This window comes from Pinus tabuliformis, chromosome J, assembly GCF_031772625.1.
Source record: "Pinus tabuliformis cultivar Carrire ecotype Pingquan chromosome J, CPIR1, whole genome shotgun sequence".
Lineage (NCBI taxonomy): Eukaryota > Viridiplantae > Streptophyta > Pinopsida > Pinales > Pinaceae > Pinus > Pinus tabuliformis.
In genome coordinates this window covers 499,089,169-499,104,014 of record NC_142295.1, presented here as the reverse complement: position 1 = coordinate 499,104,014, position 14,846 = coordinate 499,089,169, and positions in this window count along the sequence as shown.

The following is a 14,846-nucleotide window of genomic DNA, read 5'->3' as shown; positions in this document are numbered from 1 at the left end:
GTTGGCTTGTTGGGGCCTGACCCAGGTTGGGAGTTAATTAGCCAAACAAATCCCTATATTACTAGCCCTTTCGGAAAAAGTCCACGAAGCACGGACTGAGGTCTCCTTGAAGTAGTATGGGGGGGTGCTGGAACTAGGTTCTGGCACCCTTGAGATGTCTGAAGGTTTGATTTGGTCTAACTGTTAGTCCTTGGATGCAAGCTACTTTGCACACTTCCCTGGCCTTCACGCCCTGATATATTCATCTTCGTGCAACCCTAACCAGGGGTTGTGGGGCTTCCACGCTGCTGGAGCAGCATTTTGCACTATTCTCGTAAGTCACACCCGAGATCTTACTTATCTTTTTACACCAATTAGTTATCTTCACGTAAATGGATTCCTTAGGCTATATTTATTTATACAACACATTCATATGAGTTCGCACAACAAATAAACAATAAACTTGCAATTCATACCCAATAATACATAAGACAGGAAAAGATACACAGAAAATGATATAAACTCTCTTTTATTAATTCTTCCCACGGTTACAGACTCGACCTGACCTGCGCACTCAGCTGCAGGGGTCCGTGCACTTAGCTGCAGACTACTAAGCCTCTGCACACTCAGCTGCAAAGCCTCCTCCTACTCTACGACCCAAAGACACAACTTACGCTTCGACTCAATTACTTCCTTAGACTCATCTTGCTTCGATATTATTTTCCTCACTTAAAGTCTCGCTTTATTTATACAATCCCATGGTTCGTGGACCATGGGTAGATCTTTCAAGCCAACATTACATTACAAAAACAAAGGCAAACAACCCTGCAACTCTATTATGACTTCATGCTCCGTGCCCACAAATCGTGGAGTCTTTACGATGGACTTGGTAAAAACTTGGGCTTTAAGCCCCAAAACATGCCTTCGGGGGATTCCATGCCTAAAATTCCCCAACACAAACATCGTGACTCACCCTCGAGTCACTCTGTAGGTGTGGAGATGTTCGCGTGAAGTCCCTCCAACTCTGTTTGAATCGCTGCAAGCTTGGTAGCGCACTGATCGGCTACCTATTGAATCTCCTGTACCACTTGTTCTGAGACCGCAGTGTCGGAGCTGCTTCTCTAGATCTGTTCCTGTGTCCCCTGCATTTGCGCGAGCTTGCCTTCAATTGTTGTTGTAATGATGAAGGCCTCACCGATCCAAGGTTGAACATGTGCCTTCAAGAATGCTTCTCTGTGATGTGCTACATCCACATGCTCTTTCAAAACTTTGGCCTGTTGCATTCACACGAGCCTCTGAGTGAGGGCCACCATCTGCACGGTCCCTTTGACGTTGTCGTACTGCTGCTGGAGCTCACGCGCCTTTGTCTCTAAGCGCTAGATGTTAGGCTCCTCCTGCAGATTAGTGAGGACCTCAAATGACTCCTCCAACATTTTGGTGTAGTACCCTACTACACTGTTGATCTCTTCCATCCCCAATGTAATATTCCTGGTGACTGTTCTCTTACTTCTGAAGGGTTGGATGGCTACGCCTTCAATCGTAGCTCTGCTATCTAAAGGTTCAGCTCCAGCTGAACCTTGGTCATTTCTTCTCACATCTCGCGCACACTTGCTGCTAGTCTATGGATTTGCACCTCTGTTGGTGCATCTGCTGGGATGGCCAGCTCAGGGACCATCTGATAGGCTTCTCCCAATACCTGTACCATTTCCCTATTCTGCAACATCACTTCATCACACTGCAAGATCAACTTCTCCATGTTGATCTTTTTATTGCTCAACACTTGCAATGCGTGGCTCTCCCTTGCTCGCAGTTCTATAGTAATCCCATTCTGCAGCACATAGAGCGCCTCTCGTGGGAGAGCAACCATGTTTATCCCTATCCCTTTTAGTGCACTAATTGTAGGCTTGTCGCCCTCATTTGTTGTAACTAGTGCCCTATCTGGCAGCACTATGGTGTTGGTTGTTCGAGTGCGTAACATTTTCTCAACTATAACTGTCCCTACTATGAGGTTGGTCGAAAGGGTACCAGATTGAGGAGTGTGCATCTACAACTCTTGAATATGTGCTCTGAGGGCCCCCAACACAATCTGATTCTCCTCCGCGAAATTCTGGAGGGCCTCTCTGGTGATGTCGTGCACTGTTTCACCTATGTCATGCAGATCACCCTCACTAAGGGTGGTTGGGTCAATCGACAGCTTGGATGCTTTCACCTTTTTGCACTCCCCCGTCCACTCGCTCAGGCGCTGGCGCTTCATTAGTGTTGACGATTTTTGTGGGTCCGTGCCGCCCTCTTCTTCCTATGTCTCCATCTCTTTTTTCTGCCCATGCAAAGGCAACTTTTGGCCCTCATGCACCTTCACGGCTGCCTTCTATGCTGCTGCTATTGTAGCCTTTTTTTGTTCTGTTGTTGTTTGCATAGCGTCTAATGCCTCTTGCACTTTTGTTGCCGCGACTTCCTACCTTCTCTTCTCAGCCAACTATGCCATGTGTAGTTTGTCCTCCTCTTTCTTCTTCTGTGCAGCAGACTTCTCCACCACCGTGATGTCTGGGGTGTGCCATTTCAGTGGCCATGTCTCCAATACATCGAAAATTACATCATCTGTGGCGATCAAGGGTAGCTCACTCCATTTCTTGGCCGGGTCTTTGTGCGCTTTGATATATATGTTGTCAAAGTCCACTTTAAATTCTGTAAAACTTAGCAGGCTATTTTAGAGAGTGGGTGATAACCGTGGCTTGCGGTTAATCCCATTCTGATGTTCATCTCCATGAACACCTAGAATATCTTGTTGTCACGGATCTGGTTCACGTCTTTCGTGGCCCACACTGAAGCATACTTCGTGGCCTCCAGCGGATCCCTACCAATTGTGAGGAACTAGTTGTCCTTCGGCAGTTCCCCTGCTACTAGCACTATGGATACTAGAAGCCATGCACAGTGGAACATTTTTCCTTTTTCCTGGGCCTCGTGGTAATTTTCCAGGAACTCTTTACATAAGAACTTGGACTAGTTAAACTGGACCCCCTCTAGGAACTGCTCAGCAAGTGCCACCACCAGAACAGGTACCTCATCTATGTAGCACTTGTGCATAACTTTACTCGCCAGTATTTGAGTCATCACCCAAACCACTTTATTGTTGATACTGGAGATCACGTAGCCCCACTTCTTCTTCTCCAGCTTGTATTTCTTCTTCATGGGCTCTGCGATGGCCAAATCACTGCTCTTCCCCTCTGAGATATCTGCGTGGTCCTCTCCTTTGCATGGGAGCCAGGTAATGTGGTGGATTAAGTGGTCTATGATGGGGACAGGCTCCTCTAGCCACAAATACCCACCATGCACCACGCAGAGCAACTGCCCAATGACGAATATCGTTATTGGGGCACGGTGGAAATGCGACACCCAGAGCAGGTTTAATAACCCTGCCTTTTCTATTCTGCATAACCACTTTCGCGGCTCCAATTCGATAACCCCCACCATGGTGTTCTACTTGGGCTTCATGAGTTGCACGGTCTCTAGATGAGACAACTTCTCATAGTGAGCGAGATCCCAATCTTCAAATTTCAAGCTCGTCACCTGTTTATTTGTTGTGTGAACTCATATGAATGTGCTGTATAAATAAATATAACCTAAGGCATCCATTTACGTGAAGATAACTAGCTAGTGTAAGAAGATAAGTAAGATCTTGGGTGTGACTTAGGGGAATAGTGCAGAACGCTACTCCTTGGGTACTTTTGCCTTCCCCTTCCGCGGAGGGATATATGCGGGCAACTTGGTTGGAGGGTGCGCAGGCTCAGTTTCTTCCTCCATGCCCTTGTCCTCATCTTCTTCAATTATGAGGTCCTCCAAGTCTTCCTCCTCCTCATCGGTTTCCAAGTTAACTACTTTCCCCTTCTCCTCCATCGTTAATATGGTGTGCGGCGGGTTGCACGGGGACACATGCACTGGAATAATTGGTTGTTTATCCTTCTTCAGCCTCAGCATGCACAGTGATTTAGGAATTTCTACCATAATCTCGGCACCTTCAGGGGCATCTTCCACGGTCAGGGCCTGCGCAACCTCTACCGTGGTCATCTCTATAATTTCCCTAGCTTCTTCTGATGCGGTCATCTTGCTGGTCTAGAAATCTCTCAATCACTCAATCAGGGGCTCAATCAACACTCTGCATAGGGAAAACAAGTCTCAGCTCAAAATACGTGGGGCATATGATAGCTCAATTCACAAATTACCAAGTGTTGTTTGCTAGGTAGCCCTTTGTAATTTATAGCGTCTTTTGAATTTGAATTCGACCGTTCCCCCCAAATCTGGTTCATTAATGCTCCCTTGGCGGCATATTTTCCCAAATCTTGCCCATAAAGCGCATCTTAAATGCCTGTTGCCCACTCAATTTGGTCTGAAGTTGAGCATCACATCGTGAATAGTGACTCCAATGGTCACTTTCTAGCCAACCCGCGTGGCAGCATAGCCCCCCTTGCGCAGTCGCGGACCTTGTGCCACTTTACTCCTCCGTGCAACTCCAACATCGCGTAGCACTTGGGAAGAGTAGTTTATAGTCCCACACCTCCTTTCAACTACCTAGAGCACTAAGACTGTACTTCCCATGGCTAGTCAGGTGGCCACGCCACCTGTATAGGATTTCATCTAGTCATCCATCACTTTTCCCGGAAAATACCCACCTTTTATTGTTACTATATGCGTCACGCACTTTATCATCTACAGTGCGCCACCATGGTTGATTCACTTAGTAATATGTGGTCTAGTCCAAGGCATCAGGTTGATCAACTCTTGGTGGTAGTCCCCAAATTCGTCAAGGTAATCAAGTGCACCCTGTTTTAGCACCCTGGTCTTCTTACCGAGAAAATCTGCCTTTATCTTGTTCTCAATATTCTTGGCTTACGCTTCTACCAGAGCGCTTTTCTCCCTTAATCACACCCTTTCTTTAATAAGTTCTTGGAGCCTAAGGTCACCCTATCGGATTTCTTCATCAGGTCCCAAGTGTTCTACTTCATTCAGCTGCGCTACCCCTTCTTCCAAGGTTCCACGAACTGTCATATCTACCGGTGCTGCTATGCACAGACTAGGCATTTTATACTCTATGGGGATTACAACGTTCACTCTATACTGTAGCCTCAGAGGTGCCTGCATCGTCAATTTCTTACACGTGGTCCTATAAGCCCACAGAACTGCTGGTATGTCCATGTCCCAATCAGTCCGTTGAGCACCATATCCCTTGTTCAATGCTTCGTGTACTTTGTTAAAAGCTTTTGCATGGACAAACTTCTGCACACTCATTCTTTCCATGATTTGTTGTTCCAACTGAGGGGGTTGTTCGTGCAATTTCTTCGATCGCACATGCTTACTGAACGTGTCTCCTAACGCGAAGTTTGTGTTGATCCGCGTAGGTTTTTTAAAACATGCCTGTATCCATCTAGATAGGTGTGCGTGCAGATTGTTCCATCTAGAAATCTTTTCTGTTAATCACATTTGAGGCTTCCCAAATTGTATTCACATCATCCTCCTGCATTCGTGCCAATCCTCAAAGCTTCCTTGGTGCATACCCCACCACCTCGCGGGCAGAGCACACAGTACCCATTTCAAAGCCTCAAAGCGTTGCTGTTCCGGCACCTCCCCTTCAAATCTATTCAGTATGTCATCTACCTTGCTTAACCCATCATATGTAGGTAGATCCCTTACCTCTGTTGATATGCAGTGCAACAATCTCATCATCATGTTACAATTTAGCATGGTTACCTCGTGTAACCAGTTCTGGCATCATTCTATCTACTCCTCAGAATCCAATGTGCAGGAGCTTTTGCGCTCCCATGAGATTCTTCCATCCATGGTTGGATTTACCTAGTCTTACTCTCACGTGGTTATCTTGTAGATGCAATCCAAGTCATTGTCGCTTTCATAGTCACGCACTGGCTCCGTGTAGCGCAGTCCTTCTGCAGGGTCCAAAGGTACAACTACATGCAGAGAATTTTTCTCAAAAATCATCTTACGCTTCTTCAGATTTATCACCCCATTCATGTCAATGGCCCAATATATTCCTAATAGTGCAGGGTAGGGATTATCGTCATCAACAATCTCTATCACTTCAAAATCTGCCAGTGCGCTTGCTCCTTCAATATCAACTGTGATCCCTTGCAATCTTCCCATAGGTAGGATCTTTTGCTAGTTCACCATTCGTAGTTGGATAGGAGACCATTGCAATGTAGGTCTTCCAATGCACTCCCACGTTTGATCTGAAAGAATGTTCGTGTCTGATCCCAGGTCCAGAATCACTTGGTCCATATCATATTCTCCAATCTGCACAGTCAATCTCATCTCCCTTCCTGTCCTCGTCGCATGCTTTCCAATCTTCCAGACTACGCGCAGTTCTCCTGGTGTAGTCCAATGCATCTATTTATAAGTTCATGCAGTCCCTTTATAGCATTTCTATCACGCAGCAGCTTCATGCATGTTTCCAAGAATGTCGTGAGCATTGATGGGTCCATTTACGGCTCTGGTCTGTCTTTACTTCCTGAAGTGGAGGCATCAGTAAAGCTCTTCCTAGCTTCCATGGAGGTTTCCTTTGATCCAGGTGGATGTTGGTGGCCACCCACCTATCCCACTTGGACCCCCACAACTGTCTCCTTCATTTTTTTATTTTTCTGTAATTGTACCACAATTTACTCTTTTTAGTAGTTTTTTGGGTCCTGAACTTTCGAAGTCGTTTTAAGGCCCTAAATGATGTTTTTTGGGAAATCTGGGAGCAACATGGGTCCATGGATTGATGTTTCTCTTCCCAAAGTTGTAATGCTTAGATAGATATTTCTAACAAGCTATTGTACGCCACAAACGAAGGTCGGGTGCCGAAGTTATGACCCCAGGAAGTTGATGTACCAACTTACCCAAAATGGGGTCCACAACTTGGTGTTTCATCTTCTAGGATTAGGTTTTGGGATGTTAAGGGTTTTCCATTATTTCTCAACAATAAATAGGCCTTCAAGCCTCATTGTAACACAGTTCATAGGCATGTAGCCGCCACATCTCTTCTCAGAGATAAGCTACCATCACCCTAGCTGGTTTATTTCCATTTCTATTTGTAAGCATACTTCAATATTTTATGGTAATGAAATGAAGTACTATTTCTGTTGCATATTTGTATTTATGGTTATCTCATCTCTGTATTTATGATTATATTTGTAATTTTTTGCGTTCCTATTTAAATCCAGATCATCCTTAGCACGCTCCAAATCAAACTTTGGTTCTTTCATCGGAGCCTTGTGAACCCAAGTACTATCTTCAGGCTGCTTGCCTTTGTCATCTCCTATCGTAATTCCACTTCAGAGTAAAATATTCACATTGGGGTCTTCCTCACGTGGCTCAAACCTCATCATTTGCAGGTTCTGAGTTGGGGGAGGTTGGAGCGCTCCTTTATTGCATAGCCTTGCTATCAATGTGGGACAATCTCGGTCTCATGATCAAACAATGTACAATATAGGGATGATGGACGCGTCGGATTCATACAATCACAGGCATAATGTCTTGGCCCTTCACAATTGTAACATATCAGCTGTTCGTGACCTCTTCCAGGTCCTCCTCCACCTCAGCCTCATCTACGCCCTTGAAATCTGGTTCATGCCATCCCTACGTTCTAGTCAAGGGGCTACGTTTCGGCCTGAACTCTGTAGGTGGGAGTCCTATCCATGATCAACTCATAACTTCTATAGGTGCACTCATCATGTCCCACTAATCTACAGAAATTATAGAACAACTGTTGCGAATTCTGCGTGTACTTTTGCAACAGATGGCAGTTGTCCATAGCATGATTTCCTCCTATTTGACAAATCGCACACCACAATGTAGGCATTGCGCTAGGTCCTGCTTGTGCCTTTGGTCTCAATGGAATTGTTCCTCCTCCCATAAGGTAATTTGTGAACATGGGGCAGTGGTCCTTGTCATGTTCCTGACCCTTGCACTTTACGCACCATACCTTATCGCGCACTTCTAGGCGAGATGTCCTGTCTTGTTTCAGACTCTGCATCTCAAGGCATAATTTTTTCAACTGCGAGTGAATCTGCTGAACTCCTAGGTTGGGATCCTATATCAAGGTCTCGTGTAGTCTCATCACGATCTCCAAGGCCTCGGCCTAAGTTGTTAGCCTCTGTTGTGACAACGTGTTCCTTAGAAGTGACATTAATGATGCTACAAACCATTCGCGGTGTTGTCCATTCCTCAATGTCATGTTAGCTTCACGAATTGTTCACTTCAATCTCTGATCCAACTCCCAAGGGGTCTCGTCTGGTAGCATCATGATCTCCTTGAATCCAATGATCAACTGTGCCTCTGACTTTAGCCTGCTAAATTCTTTGTTTAGCGCAGTTTGGATATCCGCGATCCCCACATTCGGATTGTCATTGGAATGCTTAATGTACCAGGTCAGTGTGTGATCCTATAGAGCATTGACCAGCATTTCTTTCTTTATATTATCATCCATAACTCCCTATGCTTCCCATACAGATTTTATCTCGGACCAAAACTAGTCCAGATCTTCATTTCCTACTCCCTTGAACACTAGAAACTTTATCACGCTTGTCATATCAACTTGCGGTGGTGGCGAAGGTGGTAAGGGTTAAGATGGGGGTGAAGATGGTGACACTGGCAATGGTATGCATGGAATCCTCTACCTAATCAAATTGATCTCACTTCTTGGTGAGGCCTTCATGAGCCCTTCCTCAGCCCCTCACGGAGGTGAAATCAACGGGCTAGTTTCTAGTTTCGCACTACCTTCATTTCCGTAAATTCTCCCACTTCACGTAGCCCCAAACATCAATCTATTCGCATAACCCATTTTTAACACAGTGGAATTTTAATCCAAGTGTTGAAAGACTTAATGTACTTACCTTGCATTCCTTTGAGGAAGTGTCACTCTACCTCGTTGTAGCTGACTGAAGTATCTACCATGAATTCAATAATGAATCCTCCTATAATTCGGTCAATCCAGTGATCAACAACGCGTGCGATCTTATCCTTCGATGCTTCCAATATGTGCACCAATTCTGGAGTCCATACAATAGGTCTGTCGAGCTTGAACCTTCCTTGGCTATCTGCTAGCTTTGCGATCTACTCATATAGCTCAGTAGGAAAAGATGAGAAGAAAATTTCGTGGAGCTCTATGTATAGGTAGCAGTCTAACCACTCTTCTTTTGATAGTCATGGATTCTTGCTTTCCTGTGCTGTGAACTCGTGAATCTTGCTATCCAGCCAATCTTCAATTCCTTTCATATTTGGGCTCTAGTGATACGACATTAGACATCTCTATGCAGATCCCGGTCCCAGCAACAGAACCATTTTTTGGCTTGTTGGGGCCTGACCCAGGTTTGAAGTTAATTAGCCAAATAAATCCTTGTGCTACTAGCCCTTTTAGCAACAATAATATAGAGCGCGGACTGAGGTCTCACCCGAAGTAGTATGGGGAGGTGTTGGAACCAAGTTTCTGCACCCTTGAGATGTCTAAAGGTTTGATTTGTTCCAACTATTAGTCCCTACACATAGGCTGCTACATGCACTTCCCTGGCCTTCACACCGTGATATATTCGTCTTCGCACAACCCTAACCAAGGGTTGTGGGGCTTTCGTGCTGCTGGAGCAGCGTTTTGCACTATTCCCCTAAGTCACACCCAAGATCTTACTTATCTTCTTACACCACTTAGTTATATTTTCATAAATGGATGCCTTAGGTTATATTTATTTATACAACACATTCATATGAGTTCATGCAACAAATAAATAGTAAACTTGAAATTCACACCCAATAATACATAAGATAGGAAAAGATACACAGAAAATGATATAACTTCTCTTTTATTAATTCTTCCCATGGTTACAGACTCGACCTGCCTTGCGCACTCAACAGCAGGGGTCCACGCACTCAGCTGCGAACTACTAGGCCTTTGTGCACTTAGCTGCAGAGCCTCCTCCTATTGTACGACCCAAAGACATAACTTACACTTCGACTCAATTACTTAGACTCATCTTGCTTTGATCTTATTTTATTCACTTAGAGCCTCACTTTATTTATACAATCCCATGGTCTGCGGACCATGGGTTGATCTTTCAAGCCAACATTACATTGCAAAAACAAGGGCGGACAACCCTGCGACTCTATTATGACTTTGCACTCTGCGCCTACAAATCGCAGAGTCTTTACAATGGACTTGGTCAAAACTTGGGCTCTAAGCCCTAAGGCATGCCTTGGGGGGATTCCACGTCCAACACCCATTGGCCTCATTTTCTATAATGAGTGCTCCATTTGGCAGCACTATTGTGTTGGTCATCCGGGTGTGCAACATTTCCTCAGCCGTTGACATGCCTACTGTGAGGCTAGTTGACACAGTGCCAGCCTGTGGAGTGTGCACCTGCAACTCCTATATCTACATCTGGAGATCCCCCAACACCATCTAGTGTTGCTCCTCAAACTACTAGAAGGCCTCTGCAGTGATTTCCCTCACTGTATCGCCAATATCATGTAGATCCCCCTTACTGAGGATGAGTGGGTTGAACGAAGTCTTTGAGGCCTTCGTCTTCTTTCACGGCCCTACTTGCTCTCTTGGGCATGGACATTTTAGTTGAGTGGCCTTTGTCTATGGGTCCACCCACCTTGTTCTGTATCGGTCTCCGGCTCAGGCGAAGGCAACTTTTGTCCTTCGTGATCCTCTTCTACTGCCTTCTGCTACTCCTCTACCAACTTCGCGGTGTTGCGTGCTGCCTGGGCCTTAGCCGTTGCTTCCTCCTTCTTGCATTTTTCCGCCAACTGCGCCATCCCTAATTTCACTTCTTCCTTCTTCCCTTGCGTGGCGAACTTCTTTGCTTCCACCATGGAGCTAGTTGGAGTGCACCACTCCAGTGGCCAAGACTCAAGGATCGTAAAAATTACATCATCAATCGCCAAATAGGGTAGCTCATGCCACATCTTTGTAAGGTCCTTCCATGCCCTGATGAAGACATGGTGGAAGTCTTCTTTGAACTCCGTGAAGCTTTGCAGACTGTTGTAGACTATGGGCGATAATCGCAGCTTGCGATTAATCCCCATCCTGATGTTCATCCCCATGACCACCCATAATATTTTGCTTTCCCTTATCCTTTGTGCATCCCTGGTTGCCCACAACGAAGTGCACTTCACTACCTCTGGAAGGTCCTGTGCGATCATCAGGAACTGGCTATCTTTGGTAAATTACCATGCCACCAGTACTATTGACAATAGAAGCCATTCATAGTGAAAGGTGTTTCCCTGCTCCTGTGCCTCACAACAGTTCTCAAGGAACTCACCACTTAGATAGTTTTCCCAGTTGAATTGGACCCCTTCTGCACATTCCACTACTAGTGCAACCACCGGCGCTGGCACCTCATCCACACAGTAATTCCGCATCACCTTCCCTGCCAATATCTATGTCGCGGCCTTGACAACAAGGTTATTGATGCTGGAAATGGCGTACCCTCGCCTCTTATTCTCCAGTTTAAATTTCTTTTTCATGGCCTCTGCGATGGAAAAATCATCACTCTGCGGTTCTAAAATGTTCATCAGGTCCTCCCCTACATAAGGGAGCCATGTAATCCTATGAATCAAATGGTCTGTGATGGGGATGGGATCATCCAGCCACAAGCACCCATCATTCACCAAGTAGAGCAACTGCTTGATGACAAAAATGGTCACTGGGGCGTGATGGTAATGTGGCACCTAGAGTAACAAAACCGTTTATTGGCTTATAGGGGCCTGACCCAGGTTCGAAGTTATTTAGCCAAACAAATCCCTACACTACTAGCCCTTTCGGCTTCATCCTGCAGAGCGAGGACTGAAGTCTCACCCGAAGCAGTATGGGGGATGCTGGAACCAAGTTTCTGCACCCTTGAGATGTCTGTGATGTTAGTTTTAGTCCAACTATGCCTATCTTCACACACTATACCAACCTTCAGTACCTTCGCGATCTGTTACAATCATCTTTCACGCAGCCCTAACCAAGGGTTGAGATGCTTTCGCACTGCTATGGTAGCAAATTGCACTATTTCCCCAAACTACACCGTGTGTCTTACTTATATTCTTAACAGATCTTAGTTAACTTTGCATAAACAGATATTCTATCTTGCATTTCACTTAATTAATACAATTACACACATTTGCACATCATATAAGTATTAGAAGTGAATTTCATACCCAAGATAATAGATGTATAAAACAGGAAACTAATACACATAAATGATAGGAAAATTCTCTTTATTAATACTTCCAACTATTACATACTCGACTCGCCCTGCGCACTCAACTACAGGGGTCCACACAATCAGCTACGGACTACTAGGCCTCTGCGCACTCAGTTGCAGAACCTTCTCCTACTCGATGACCCTAAACTAGACTTTACACTTCTGATCTATCTCACACACATGATATGTTCTTCATTTTCATTATTATCCTCTTCTAACTACTTAGAGCCTTGCTCTATTTATATAATCCCTTGGTCTGCAGACCATAGGTGGATCTCTACAGCCGACATTACATTATCAAAATTAAGGGCAGACAACCCTATGACTTTTTAACAAACTATGCACTTTGCACCCACAAAATGTAGAGTCTTTACATCGGAATTACAAAATTGACCAAAATATGGGTTTTAAGCCCCAAAAATTCCCTTGGGGGACCCCACGCCCAACAATAACAAGATCTTCTGGATCTTGAAGGAAATGAACATCCGCATGGCCATCAATCACAAACCCTGATTGTCACCTAATGTGTTTGCCAAACTACAGGAGTACGTAGAGTTCAAGGCAGACATTGAGTGCATATTGATCAAGGCATGGAAGGACCCTGAGCAGATGTGGAATAACTTGCCTTACTTGGCGACGGACGACACGATTGGTGTATTTCTTGATTATTGGCCGATAGAGTGGCACACTGCCTCAGAATTGGTGGCAGGTCGAGGAAGTCCACCACGGAGCGCAAAAGGAGGAGGCCAAGCTCAAGATGGCACAGCTAGTCGAGAAGAGGAAGGAGGAGGCTGCTGACAAGGCACAAGAAGATCGCAAGGTCGCCTTCGCCTGCAACATAGGAAGAAATGGATGAGAAAATAGAGTAGCATGGAGTGGACCTGCAGATGGCATCGTACCATATCAAACGTCTAAGAGAACAATAAAAAGGGGGTCTGTGGAAGAAATCCAAGGCCAGTAAGACGTCAATGGACCCAATCACCCTAACAGGGAGATTTGAATGACATTGGAGACACAGTGTTGGATGTCACCACGGAGGTACTGCATCAGTTCGAGCAGCAGCAATAGAAACTATTGGGGGCCATCTAGATGGGTCTGCAGAAGTTGCAGATCTACACCTCACTAGCTGGAATGGTGTCCACTAGCCTTGCTATAGGTACTTCAGAAGCTGCAGAGATGTTGCGTGCAAAGGAATCCAGAGTGATAATGCTACCGTATGGAGCACTCACCATGGGAAATGAAGCTGATAGGCCCATTGTCAGCGCCCTCAAGGGAGTGGGGTTGAATTTGGCAGTGCTTCCTAGTGAGGCGCTCCACCTACTACAGGATGGAGTGATCATAGAGATGAGGACCTGCGAACACCGCGCTTTGTAGGTAATCAATGAGAAAAATATTAATAATGAAAATATGGCCCTGCACGGAGACACCACCCTCACTTCCATGGTGGAACTTACCAACACAAATATGCGCATGATTAAGGCTATGAGGGAAGCCTGCCGAATGGTCCCCGAATTGGCCATTCCTGAGGATGCAGAGGCAGATGAATAGGTCTACAAGCTTGCTACAGGGGTGCGCGATGCTTGCACAGAGTTGGCTAAGGTTCAGCTAGAGCTGAACCTACAGATTGTAGATTTACAGTTGAAGGCCTAGCCTTCAACTCCACCGAAAGTAAAGGAGTAGCATGCAACTATTGTCATAGAGGTGATAGCGGCAATAGATAGTGTAGTAGCAGACTGTAGATGGCTTTTTGAACAATCGTTCATGGTCTTGACGAGCCTGCAGGAGGATCCTAATGTATAGCAGCTGGAGACAGAGGCACGAGAATTGCAAAAGTGCTATGACGAAGTAAAAGGTACAGTGCACACTATTTCTCTCACACAGAAACTAGTGAAGCTGCAGGAGGCCAAAACATTGAAGGGACAGGTAGATGCAGTGTAGCACAAAGAGGCAGTTTTGAAGGCGCGCTTAAAGCCCTAGTTGGATGAAGCTTATTTGGTCATGAGCTCTGTTGAAGGCAAGATTGTTAATCTGCAAGCGACTCAGCAAAAGGTTCAAGTTGACAGTTCAGGATTAGTGATAGAGTAGTTGGTTGATGAAGTGAACCAGGCAGCCGCATAGTGCACTGCCGAGGTTGCCATCATACAGGTCGAGTTGGGAGGTCTTCGCACTAAGATATCCATGCCCATAGAGTGACTTGAGGGCGAGTCACCATGTTTGTGTTGGGGGGCCTATTGGGAACGGGTTCCCCCAGGAGCAGTTTTGGGGCTAAAAACCCATGTTTTGGGATAATTTTGTAATAAAGTTGTAAAGTCTCTACATTTTGTGGTCATGGAGTGCTAAGGCGTTAAGTGTCATAAAGGGTTGTCCACCCTTATTTTGTAAAGTGTCAAGTCATCTATAAAGATCCACCCATGGTCCGCGGACTGTGGGATTGTATAAAAAGGAGTCAAGTAAGTAAGCTCTAAGTAGGGAGTAGTGAAGACAGAAGCATTGGGGTTTTGGTAGAGAATTCTAAGGTTTTCAGGTCTTAGCATAGGTAGAGGCTTTGCAGCTAAGTGCGCAGAGGCCTAGGGTGGAAGTCTGCAGCTGAGTGCACAGACCCCTGAAGCTGTGTGTGTAGGGCAAATAGAGTTT